At 36.0% G+C, this 12850-nt stretch overlaps 1 pseudogene; it reads right to left on the bottom strand.

The window, feature by feature from the left end:
* Positions 1 to 5631: 5631 nt before the first annotated feature.
* On the bottom strand, positions 5632 to 6241 carry LOC131490078 (glutathione peroxidase 1-like; annotated as a pseudogene).
* Positions 6242 to 12850: the final 6609 nt, after the last annotated feature.

Below are 12850 nucleotides of genomic sequence, written 5' to 3'. Positions count from 1 at the left end.
CCCCACGTGGGGCTCAAACCCATGAGTGTGAGATCATGACCTAAGCCAAAGTCAGACGCTTAAATAACTGAGCCACCCAGACACCCCTAGAATTACATAGCTTTAAATTAGTTGGAGACGGAGGTAAAGAAGAGAATCATACCAATAATACAATTTAAGTTTCTTGCTTGGAAAACTTGATGTTATGCACAGGAGAAGAAATAGGGCCCATGGTGTGAATTGTAATGATTGGAGTATTGGACATTTTGAATTTGAGGTGCTTATGGAATATCTAATTGCACACGTCTGGTTTTTAGGAATTTACTATATGGATCTGAATATTGAGCAAGATCTAGGGACTGGAGATAGACATCTGAAAGCCTGTAAGTGATAACTGATGGCATAGAAATAAATCAGAGAGAATGTGTAGAGTAAAGTGGACCTGGAGGCTCTAGAGATGAGAACAGAAAATAGGCTCTGTAGCATGAGTGAAGATTGAATTTACACAGAGTGAGGAATGCCACCTTGTTCATAGGAATGGAAGATATTTTTTTTTTTCAACGTTTTTTTTAATTTATTTTTGGGACAGAGAGAGACAGAGCATGAACGGGGGAGGGGCAGAGAGAGAGGGAGACACAGAATCGGAAACAGGCTCCAGGCTCCGAGCCATCAGCCCAGAGCCTGATGCGGGGCTCGAACTCACGGACCGCGAGATCGTGACCTGGCTGAAGTCGGACGCTTAACCGACTACGCCACCCAGGCGCCCCAGGAATGGAAGATATTTTTATCTGATGGCTTCTGCTGTTTATATCAGTGTTATTCTATATAGTTATGACGTGCACTAGTCCCACTCATCAAACTTTGCCTTTTGTCAAAATATATTCATATACAACCCAGAGCTGCTTAATATAGATTCTTTATTATTGAAAGTTGTATGATTGAGTACAATCATACTTACGTTATTTGTATGTAGATGTGGCTTCTCCCAGAATCAGGTCCAGAGCAAAGAAACTGAGTGGAAGTAGTTATTTGGGAGGTGCAGGGAACATCAGTGTGGGAGTGGAGAACTTAATAAGGAGAGGATATACTCTCCATCTTGTTACTAGCTTTAGTGTCTGGAACTTCATTTCGAGAGAGAAATTCTGGAAAATGATGTAAAAACACGTGCCTCAAAATTTTCTTAAGGGAGCTGGTGTATGTACATAAAAACTCCTATCAGACATAAATTGAGAGATGCTCTTGAAGGTGTGATTTTTTTCAACACTACTACCTATGTGCAGTGCATGTGGGCAGAGGACTTAAGGCTTTGGAGAATGCTTCTAGGAAAAGAGCTGTTGATGTTGCCAAGCACAACTGAGGCACAGGACTTGAGGTATCTGGGTGGGTCACTGAAGGGTTTCAAACTGTTCTAGTATTTTTTTTTTTTATTCATAGGTAAAACCATTCTATTAATATTTTTGCATATATTTTTATATATTTTTGCATATATTTGCAAATATTTTTGCATATAATTGACTCCATTCTTTTAAAATTTGATTTTATCCACTCTAAATAAAATCAAATTTTAAAAGAATTAGAGTGGGAGAGAGCCAAAGCATAAGAGACTTAAAAACTGAGAACAAACTGAGGGTTGATGGGGGGTGGGAGGGAGGGGAGGGTGGGTGATGGGTATTGAGGAGGGCACCTTTTGGGATGAGCACTGGGTGTTGTATGGAAACCAATTTGACAATAAACTTCATATATTGAAAAAAATAAAATAAAATTTGATTTTAGATCCAGTGTTTATTAAGGGCTTATTTAATGTTTTCTTAATGTTTTCAAGCATCCAAGAGTGACTACATATTACATAACCAAAATGATCTTCATAATGTATATTGCCCTTAAAATATAGTTCAAATCGGGGCGCCTGGGTGGCGCAGTCGGTTGAGCGTCCGACTTCAGCCAGGTCACGATCTCGCGGTCCGTGAGTTCGAGCCCCGCGTCGGGCTCTGGACTGATGGCTCGGAGCCTGGAGCCTGTTTCTGATTCTGTGTCTCCCTCTCTCTCTGCCCCTCCCCCGTTCATGCTCTGTCTCTCTCTGTCCCAAAAATAAATTAAAAACGTTGAAAAAAAAATTAAAAAAAAATATAGTTCAAATAACAGTAAAATAATTTGAATACCAAATCTGAGATGGATTATTCTATAGAATAATCATTTTATAGCAGCAACTATACTGAATGACTTTTGAGTTATTTCATATATGACTTCCTTTATACTTGAAATTGTTTTGATTATTTTAAAATAACTAAAATGAGGGGTGCCTGGGTGGCTCAGTTGGTTAAGTGTCTGACTTCAGTTCAGGTCACGATCTCACAGTTTGTGAGTTTGAGCCCCATGCTGGGCTCTGTGCTGACAGCTCAGAGCCTGGAACCTGCTTCAGATTCTGTGCCCATCCCCCTCCGGCCCACCCCTGCTTGTGCTCTGTCTCTCTCTGTGTTTCAAAAATGAATAAACATTAAAAAAAATTTTTAAGTAACCAAAATGAAATAGAACATAGTATAAATTTACTGTCTCCCAAGAGCTGCTTTATTGAGAGTGTGCTCCATTAGCCTATTTTTCTGTCCTTTTCATATTTTCTATGAATTTGACTAATCACCAGTATAGTTATTGAATACATTTTTAATGGATTACATAAAAGAGATTTCATATAGTGTCTTTATATTTTTAAAGTTTGAACTATGCTACTGAATTATTGGTTTCTTTTTTAGCATAAATTTTTATTATTTTTCATCATATTTAGTTTGTATTTCTCATGAAAGCCCTCTTGCCACATGGTATTTATTTATTATATCTTATTTGATAAGAGAGAGAGGGAGAGACACAGAATCTGAAGCAGACTCCAGACAGGCTCTGAGCTGTCAGCACAGAGCTCAGTATGGGGTTCGAACTCACAAATCATGAGGTCATGACCTGAGCCGAAGTTGGACACTTAACTGACTGAGCCACACAGGCGCCCTGCATATAAGATTTTTTAAAAATGCTTATTTACTTGACAGGAATTTTAAACTCATTTAGGTACCAAATATGTAATGATAATCTTTCAATTGTTCTTGAAATCTTTACAGCTACATGACTTTAAAATAATATTTTAATTGATAAATTTTTCTGTATACTGTCAAAAATTTGCTAAGATATCATTACTTAAAAAAAGTTCTGTTGTGGTATAGTTGATATACCAAAAACTATACATATTTAATGTGTCTAGCTTAATGAGCTTGTTACATGCATACATCCTTGAGACAATCGTTATAATAAAGGTAATAAATATATCCATTGCCTCTCAATGTTTTCTTATGCCCTTTGTGTATGTGTGTGTACTACAAACACTGTGAGATCTATCCTCTTAACAGAATTTTTCAGTGCACGATGCAATATTGTTAGCTATATATAGGCACTGAGTTTTACATAGATTTTTCAGAACTTATCCATTTGTATAACTAAAACTTTATATCCATTGAGCAGCAACTCCATTTCCCTCTGCCCCCACCCCCTGGAAGCCACTATTCTACTCTCTATGAGTTTGACTACTTTAGATAACTCATTTAAGTGGAATTATGTAGCATTTTCTCCTCTTTTTGTGACTAGCTTACTTCACTTAGCATAATATCCTCTAGATTCATCTATGTTGCCAAAAATGGCAGGATTTCCTTCTTTTTTCAAGGCTGAATACTATTCCATTGTTTATACCACATTTTCTTTATCCATGCATTTATCAGTGGATGCTAAAATTGTTTCCTAATTTTGATATTGTGAATAATACTGCAGTTAACATGACAGTGCAGATATCTCTTCAAAATCCTGATTTTATTTCATTTAGATACGTACTCAGAAGTGGGAGTGCTGGATCATTTGGTAGTTCTATTTTTAATTTTTGGAGGAACCCCCATACTGTTTTTCATAGCAGCTGCACCAATTTACATTCCTGACAACAGTGAATAAGAGTTCCAGTTTCTCCACATCCTAGTCAACATTGTTTATCTTTTGTCTTTTGGATAATAGCACGACTGACAGTTGTGAGGTGATATCTCATTGTGGTTCTGATTTACATTTCCCTGATGACTGATGCTGAGCATCTTTTCGTACTCCTGTCAGCTGTTTGGCCACTTGTTTGCCTTTGGTGAAATATCTGTTCAGGTCTTTGTCCATTTTTCTATTTTGTTATTTTGTTATTTATTTTCTTATTTGTTTTTGATATCGAGTTGTCTAAGTTGCTTATATATTTTAGATATTAATACCCTGTCAGATGTATGGTTTGCAGATCCTGTCTTCCATTCCATAGGATGCCTTTTTATTTTGTTGTCTCCTTTGTGGTACAGAGCTTTTTATTTTGCTGTAGTTTTACTTGTCTGTTTTTGCTTTCATTGCCTATGCTTTTTTCAGGAACTGGGGAGTGTCTGTGTTGTGAATGGAGGTCTTGGTCTTTGGATTCCCCACGAGAAGATTCAGGTGGGGTATCCGTGCTCAGAATAAAGACAGCCAGAAGGAAAGTAGTAAGCACGAAACACTTTATTAAAGCAAAAGTACAATCTCAAGGTGGGAGAGCAGGCAGGTTCCCCACGGTGGAAGCAGACCCAAGGTTGTTTTGGGATTGGATATTATTGGTTCTCTCTGGGCTGGTAGGAGCTATGCTGGGCTTCTAGTGTGTAGCTTTTTTTTTTTTTTTTTTCTTCCATCACTGTCCTTGCCTCTACCTTCTGTCTCATTCCCATTCAAGGACTTGAGACTCTGCCTGGGGTGTTCCTTCCACTGTTCACATCCAGCTTCTACCTAACACTTTGGTGTCAGATCTAAGAAATGATTGCCAAGACTAATGTCAAGATTTTCTCTTGTTTCCTTTTAAGAGTTTTATAGTTTCAGATCTTACATGGTAGTCTTTATATTGATTGATTTCTGTTTATGGTGTAAATAAGGGTCTGATTTCATTTTTGTGTGTGTGAATGTCCAGTTTTCCCAAGAATATTGGTTGAAGAAACTGTGTTTTTAACCACTGTGTATTTTTGGCAGCCTTGTCAAAGATCAGGTGACTGCATATGTATTGGTTATTGCTGGACTCTCTATTCTGTTCCATTGATGTACATATTTATCTATGCCAGTACCACACTTTTTAAAATTACTGTAGTTTTGTAATATATTTTGAAATCAGGGAATATGATGCCTCCAGCTTTGTTTTTGTCAAGATTTCATTGGCTACTTGGGGTCTTTTGTGATTCCATATCAATTTTAGGACTATCTCTGAAAAATGCCATTGAGATTTTGAATAGGCATTTGATAGCATTGACTCTATAGATTGCCTTGGGTAATATGGACATTATAATAATATTAAATCTGCCAATCCATAAATACAGAATGTCTTTCCATTTATTATGTCTCTTTAAGTTTTTTGTTTGCTTGTTTGTTTATTGGTGCTTTGTACTTCCAAGTTTAGAGGTTTTTTCAACTCCTTGGTTACTCCTTGGTTAAGGTTACCCAAGTATCTTATTCTTTTTTATTTTTCCTGACAACCAGTGCTTTATTAGTGAGGAGCCTTGGTTTGAGGAGTGGGGAGTTAGGATGGACAAGAAGCGCCCATCTTAAGGAATTTTCCTGGACATCAGGCATTCCTCCATGCATATTTCAAGTAAACACATTCATGGATGAAATCCTCAGAGGGGAGAGCGCTGTGACTGAAAGCAGCAGGGATGGGGGGGGCTCCCTAGGCACAGCTGAGTCTGTGGGACAGCAGAACTTCTCCAAGTTCCAGGTGACATCATTACATCACACTGGAAACCAGGTGATGAACTTGGGGCTGGTCATGAGCAGTGGCATCATTACTGGGGGCCGGAAGAGCCTCTTGCAGGAAGTTGAAGAGGGGGTGCCCTTGTGCACCACTCTCCTCGCACTTCTCAGAAAGCATGAATTTGGGCTCGAACCTGTTCTGAGGTCTGAGGAACTTGAAGGAATTCAGGATCTCTTCCTTCCTGGCATTTCCTGATGCCAGCACCGCTTGCATGGGAAGCAAATATTGACCAGGCCCCTGGCAGAGGTGCTGCTGATGCTTGTTCTGGGCATAGTCCTGGATAGTTGTACCTCGGAGCGACACCGCATTTTTGGTCAGCAGCATGTTGGCCCCCAGGAACCCAGGCTCACAGGCTCGTCCCTGGCCAGCAGGCCCTTGGGAAAGGCATTCCTGGAGCGCTGGGGGCTGCAACTGCCGGCTGGTGGCAGGGAGTGCAGCTGCGCACATGGCCCGGCTGTGGGACCAGAGTGCACAGCTCTTTTGGTGCTCTTTTAAACGGGATCCTGAACAGACCAATAGTGAGTAAGGAGATTGGATTTGTAATTAAATACTTGCAACAAAGGAAATCCCAACACCAAAAAGCTTCACTGGTGATTTCTACCAATCTTTAAAGAAATAATAACAATACTGGTCAAACTATTCCAAAAATCTGAAGAGGAAGGGCTACTCTCAAACTGATTTTATGATGCCAGCATTACCTTGAAACCAAAGCTTGAAAAAGACACTACAAGAAAAGAAAACTATAGGCCAGTGCCCAAAATGAACAGACATGTAAAAATCCTTAATAAAATATTGACAAACCATATTCAGCAGTACATTAGAAAGATCATATACCATGACCAAGTGGATTTATTCCTGGGAGGCAGGGATGGTTCAATATGTGCAAATAAATTAATATGATACACCACATTAACAGAAATAATAAAATCATATGATCATTTCAGTAGATGCTGAAAAACACATTTGAGAAAATTCAGCATCCTTTCATGATAAAAAAAAACTGTTAACAAATTACGTGAAGGAATTTACCTCCACATATGACAATCTCCTAGCTAACAGCATATTCAGCCGTGAAAAACTGAAATCTTTTCCTTTGAGATCCAGAGTTACATGGATGCGCACTTTTACCACTTCTATTCAACATAATAATGGAGGCACTAGCTAGAACAGTAAGCAAGAAAAAGAAATAAATGCACCGAAATTGGAAAGGGAGAAATAAATTTATCTCTGCTTGCATAGGGCATGATTTTATACGTAGAAAACCCAAAAGACTCTACAGGACAGCTGTTAGTACTAATAACTGAATCCACTAAAGTTGCAGGATACTAAAACCAACATGCCAAAATCTATTGTGTTTCCATAACAATAGAGTAACTGAAAAGGAAATTAAGAGATCATTTCAAAATATCACATTAATACTGAGAAATCAATTGCCCATTAAACTGAATTGTTATAAATGTACTTAAGAATACATTGTTAATATTTGCTAATCAGTGTTGTGCTAGGCAATTTTTGCTATGATTGCCTGATACTGTAGCAGAACAGTACTGCTTTCAGGCCACAAAATCATGAACAAGAAATAAATCGTACAACTGAGTGAATCACATTAATCATTGTATATAATTAGACATACTTCTTATAGTTAAGTGTTATTTTTTCCAGTTCAATCTGTGTCCTTAGCCTGTGGTTCCCTGGTAGGTTTCTTATACATGGTGTCAGTCATCCGGCAGTGCTTTGTGATTTATATGTCATTGGATTTAATTCATCAATATTAGCTATATAAGTTTGAAATAAAACTGTAATAGAATAAAGAAATAAAAGTGTAAATAATGTTGAAATAAAACTATAATAGACTAAGGAAAGAGCCTTTAGAAACTTATATTTACAACTCTGTATTCTAATAAGTCAAAAAATTTAAATATCAAATTATATTCAAAATATTCAACTGGAGAAGAGATAAGAAACGAGTGGTTTAATAGTCACCAGAAATATAACTTTTTGTTATTAATTGTAGAGTGGTATTTCCTATTCTGGATATAAATTGAATCAATATAAATTGTAGCATTTTTCATAAATATGTTAATAAACATATTTGCTGAACATGAATCAGTAAAATGAGGTCTGAGTAAAGGATATGAAATTTCCATATATTTGGGATAAATTAAGAAATATGAAGTTAAATAAATAAAAGTTAAAGTTAAATATTGCTGAGATATCCTTCAGATGTTACTTTAGCTTTGTACCAGTTAATTTTAAAATTGTAACATTAAATATGTTTCTCAAGTCTGCTATGAGTCTCCTACTCTTTCTCCTTCCCACTCCTTGGGGCTGTGGCAGACAGTGTGGGACATCACTCCCAATGATAATTCCTCTTAGTATTCATGCCATTGCATAAGCTCCTCCTATTATATGTAAGCTGGGCCTAGTGACTTGGTTCTAATGAATAGAATATAGAAATTAATGGGTTATCTCTTCTAGTAGGAATTTAGAAGTAACAGTGACTCCTATCTTGTTTGCACACTTTCTTTCTCTCTTGCTGGTATTCTCTCTTGCCATCTCATTTGACCACTCTGATGAAGCAAACTGCCATGTTGTGATATATGGCATATAGAGGAAAATGTGTCAGGAAACTGAGAGACACTTACAGTCAACATCTCATGAAGAACTGAGGATTTGGTTCAACAGCGTATGAGTAGCTGGATCCTGCCAACACCCACGTGAATGAGTTAGGAAGTCAATCCTTCCCAGTGGAGACTTGAGAAAAATGTATGCTTGTGAGACATCCAGAACCATATGCATCAGCTAAGCCATTTCACATTCCTAATCCACAAAAATTGTGAAATAATAAATGTTTTAAGCCACTAAACCTTGAGGTAATTTGTTATACAGTAATCAATACCTCATATACACGTTGTGGGCTAACTTATTCATCCCCGTGGATTCATTTCTCATCAATTTACTGATAAACTAAAATTCAAATTACACACCTATGATGCCTACTGAAATTTATATCCATATTTCAAAATTCTCATTTTATATCCACATATGACACTTCTTAGGAACTATAATAACCAATATAAAAAATAAACTCATTATCTCCCCCACCCCTGCAAATTCATTCTGTCTCTTAAACCTTAATTCATGAGATGACACTTTTTCAAACCAGTTTCCCATGATACTGTTTCAGATTAAGTCATTCTTAGCATCTCCCACTCTCGTGAATCTACCATCTGATTTTTAAAAGTTAAATTTATTTTATTCTACTTTTAAACATGTCTGGAATCTGTTTTATAACTAGTGTTTATACCTCAGTTTAAAATGCTGTCAATTTTCAAATAAATTGCTATACCAGCTACATGAAGAATATCCATTTTTGACATAGCAGTGGAAGTGTTTTAAAAATAAACATCTGCTTACATTTTTTTTTTTTTTTTTTTTACTCTCTACTTGCTCTCAGGTGAAAGTCAGATTTTTAACATGGATTTAAAGGATTTGATAGAAATGCCTTGTTTAACTCTCACATATCACATATTTATTTGTCTTAGACTTAAGATCATGAAAGCAGTCACATTTTTCTGTATTATGTATTTCTTCATCCTCAGGCCCAGTTCAGTTTCTTTTCAATTAAATTTATGATAGAATGAGCAAGTGAATGATTGACCATAGTCTTTCAGATTTCAAATTATTGTCTTTTTAATATTAGGATTATGTTAACAGACTCTAATCTGTTAAACATATGGATTTGTAAAGACAGAAATGTGTGGATTTTAGGCCCAACTTTGCATTAATTTCTTGTCTTTGACTTTTAGCAAGATATTCCACAGAAAATTACACTAGTTCACTAAAATTATAGTATAATTGAACCTGACGAGCAAGAAGAGTCAGCATTCAGAGCATTAGTAAAACACAGGAATGCAAGAGGGTAGAAAGCACATAAATGAAAATAACAAAAGGAAGTCAGAAACATAGTTTAACATATGTTCACATTGAGGCTGTAGCAGTATCTGACCATCTGTTTCAGGCTACTGGCCACAGAGTCAGGCTGGATTTTCTAATAGGTAACAGTCTCTCCAAGTAACTGTTGTATCAGAGATGAACATTTGTTTTTACCAGTTGAATGCCATGTGTCCACCACTGATAAGAGTAGATCCTGTGGCACCAATATTCATTAGTGATTGCAAATGCTTTGCCTTGATAGAAGAAAAAAGAAATCAGCAACTCATTCACTGGATTAGCTTTCTTCTACTTTTATGCCAAATTCAGGAGTGGAATGGAGTTTTGTCACAGTCTCCTGTTACTTTTATGACACATTGCACAAAGAGTGCCATGGAGATGGGTCTTTAGGTTTTGCTTCAGTATTTTCCTGTATGAATCCAACTGGAAGAAACTTTGAAGGCTTTTGTAATTTAAATAGGAGCAAATTATTTCTACCCCCAGTGTATCTTCCATTTTAGTGGAAATAATGGTAAATGGTATATAAGTGGAGAATAACTTGTTCCCTGTAGTCTGCTTAGATTTTCACTTTGAAAACTTGCACCTGTAAGTATTATAACTATACTGTAATGTATACTTGTAATACTATACCTGTAAGAATTACCAAGGTACTTTGGCAAATATAGAAGATAATTTGAAAGTCATTACTATAGATTAAGATAATTTATTTGAAAAAGTCTTACATTCAAAATATAAAAAGGAATGCATCAATTGTGTAATATCAACTTCTCAGTTTAAATTTGGCAAGGTTTTCAATTGTATGAGTTAATTTCATTAATCTTCCACCATTGCTAATTAAATTTCTTTATAATGTAACAGTCATAAGAAATAGCTAACTTTTCATTCTAATTGGAGTGTTACTTATACAGAAAACTGAAGTAAAGGAAACACACAGATGGAAGCTGCAGGTGTAGCCATCCTCTAGGCTTTGTCATAATCATGGGATTGATTACTAAACAGAATGATGTCAAGAATGATGAAGGATCTGAGATTAACCTAATTGCAGACTTGCAAGTTAGCCTACCACAGTTTTATGTCTGCTGACAGAAAACATGAGACATCTGTATCAGAGAGAATAGACTTTGTTATTCAGATATAGCAAGAATAATAATAATCATATCAGTTCCTTTCCATATCTCCCAATCTACCTTCCCAGCTCATGATGCAGTACACACATAGCAGGTTTGTGCCCCAGATGGGAAAGTTCAAGATTATGAAACTTTAATCTTTCATAATGAACTGCAAGCAAACTGTCCAATATATTCCATAAATGGAGACCTTATCTTTATTAAACTCAGGAGCAGACAATTCTGCCTTCTGCTCTGGAAGGAGACACTTCCAGGGCTATTCACTATTCCACACCCTTGAAAAGTAATCCAGGAAAAAAGAAATTTAAAAGTTGTCACTGTTTCTACCTGTCATTGTCTCTACTTGCAGGTGTTCCTGAAATGTGAGAGACATCATGAACAGGAACAACAAAAAGGCAGTTGATTGTATTCTATGAATTAATAGAGATGGCAGTGGAGGTAGGGCTTGGTCAAAAATCCATCTGGGGTTGCCAGTGCCAGTCCTTGGAATTCTCTCATAAATGAATCAATTATTAAAAATATATTGACTACACCCTTAAAATTGCTTTAAATTATTAATCCTTTAAAGATGGAATATTTTGTTAAAAATTAATATAATTCAGCAAACTCGTGCCTAATATTAGCATACTAATGTTCATTAGTATCATTTTATCTTTTATGTGGTTCTGAACTGAGAACACGTTTTAAAGATGGGAGTAGTGAAAACAGTTTAGTAGAGGAGATTTTTCATGGAGTCCAGTTATGTACAGAGAGTGGTAAATAGTGAGGAAAAAAGTAACCAATTATGACACTTGGGAGATTGTGTTTTATGAAGTCAGGGTTACAGCACTGGGATGAAGGTAGGAAAATGTTCCAGTCAAGGCTTCTTCATTTGTAATTGCCCTTTGATCTGCTCTCATCACTTAAGATGGTTGCTTTCTTAAGAAAGTCACTTCCCTAAGGCTAATAAGTCACTTTAATTGTAGTTTTGTTATACACACATTACTAAAACTTCATAAATGTAATTGGCTACATGATCTAAGAGTATTCTCACTATAAAAATTATAAGAACAATTTCTCTAAGTAGCAGTGATAATGTACTCATGTCATCATAATTAATATCCCAATCACTGAAATTATATTCCATTGGATTTAATCCACTACTCTTTACTAGCTCTGTATTCTTAGGCAATTTTCCTAATTTTTCTGAGTGTCATGTTGTCCCTTTGTAAAACAGGGTTTGCACTTAATAAAGACTTTCTTGTGATATTCGAGTTTATGTATAGTAAAAACATAGAGTTATTCTGGAGAGATTCTACCCACTTCTTAAATAGGAGGTACTACCATAATTAGCATTGTTATTATTTTAAAGAACAAAGGAATAACCTTGGGTAAACAACTCTGAGAAAAAATAAAACAAACGAATATCATAAAATGTAAATAATACTTACAGAAGCTAGAGAAAAACTTGTAAGGATGAGAAATATACTGTACTGATATTTCTATATATTTGAAGAAGAGAGTAAAATTTCTGAGAATAGAAAAGAACACATCTTGTTTCAACTGCCTAATCAAAATTAGTTTCATCAAAAATCACCCATGAAAGAGTATAACAGGGAACTGGAAATGAATTATTCAGGGCAAGAAAACTTCTGGAACATGTGTCTTGCTTAGAATTCAGAAGAAGTGAAATATAAAATATAAAAGAATGGAGTTGTGTCTCCCAAAATAAATAAAAATGTAGTTTCCCTTACTGTTTGATCTTCACACAGTTCCAGTGTCTACAGTGTTTCAGGACTAATGAAAATCCATGGGATTTGGGGTAGAAGAGGACAGTACATAATGCTCTATTCTCCTTCTGTCAGCTTAGGCACAATATTAGGGACAAGGTAGTTAGGATTGAATAGCCAGAGATTCTTACATGGATTAAATGTAACAACAACATGAAAAAAACTTTGGATTATGTTGCTAAGTGTGACCTTAAAGATAAGTAGTA

The sequence above is a fragment of the Neofelis nebulosa genome, chromosome 1, assembly GCF_028018385.1.
Source record: "Neofelis nebulosa isolate mNeoNeb1 chromosome 1, mNeoNeb1.pri, whole genome shotgun sequence".
NCBI classification, from domain to species: Eukaryota; Metazoa; Chordata; class Mammalia; order Carnivora; family Felidae; genus Neofelis; species Neofelis nebulosa.
This window is presented reverse-complemented; position numbering and strand designations above follow the sequence as displayed.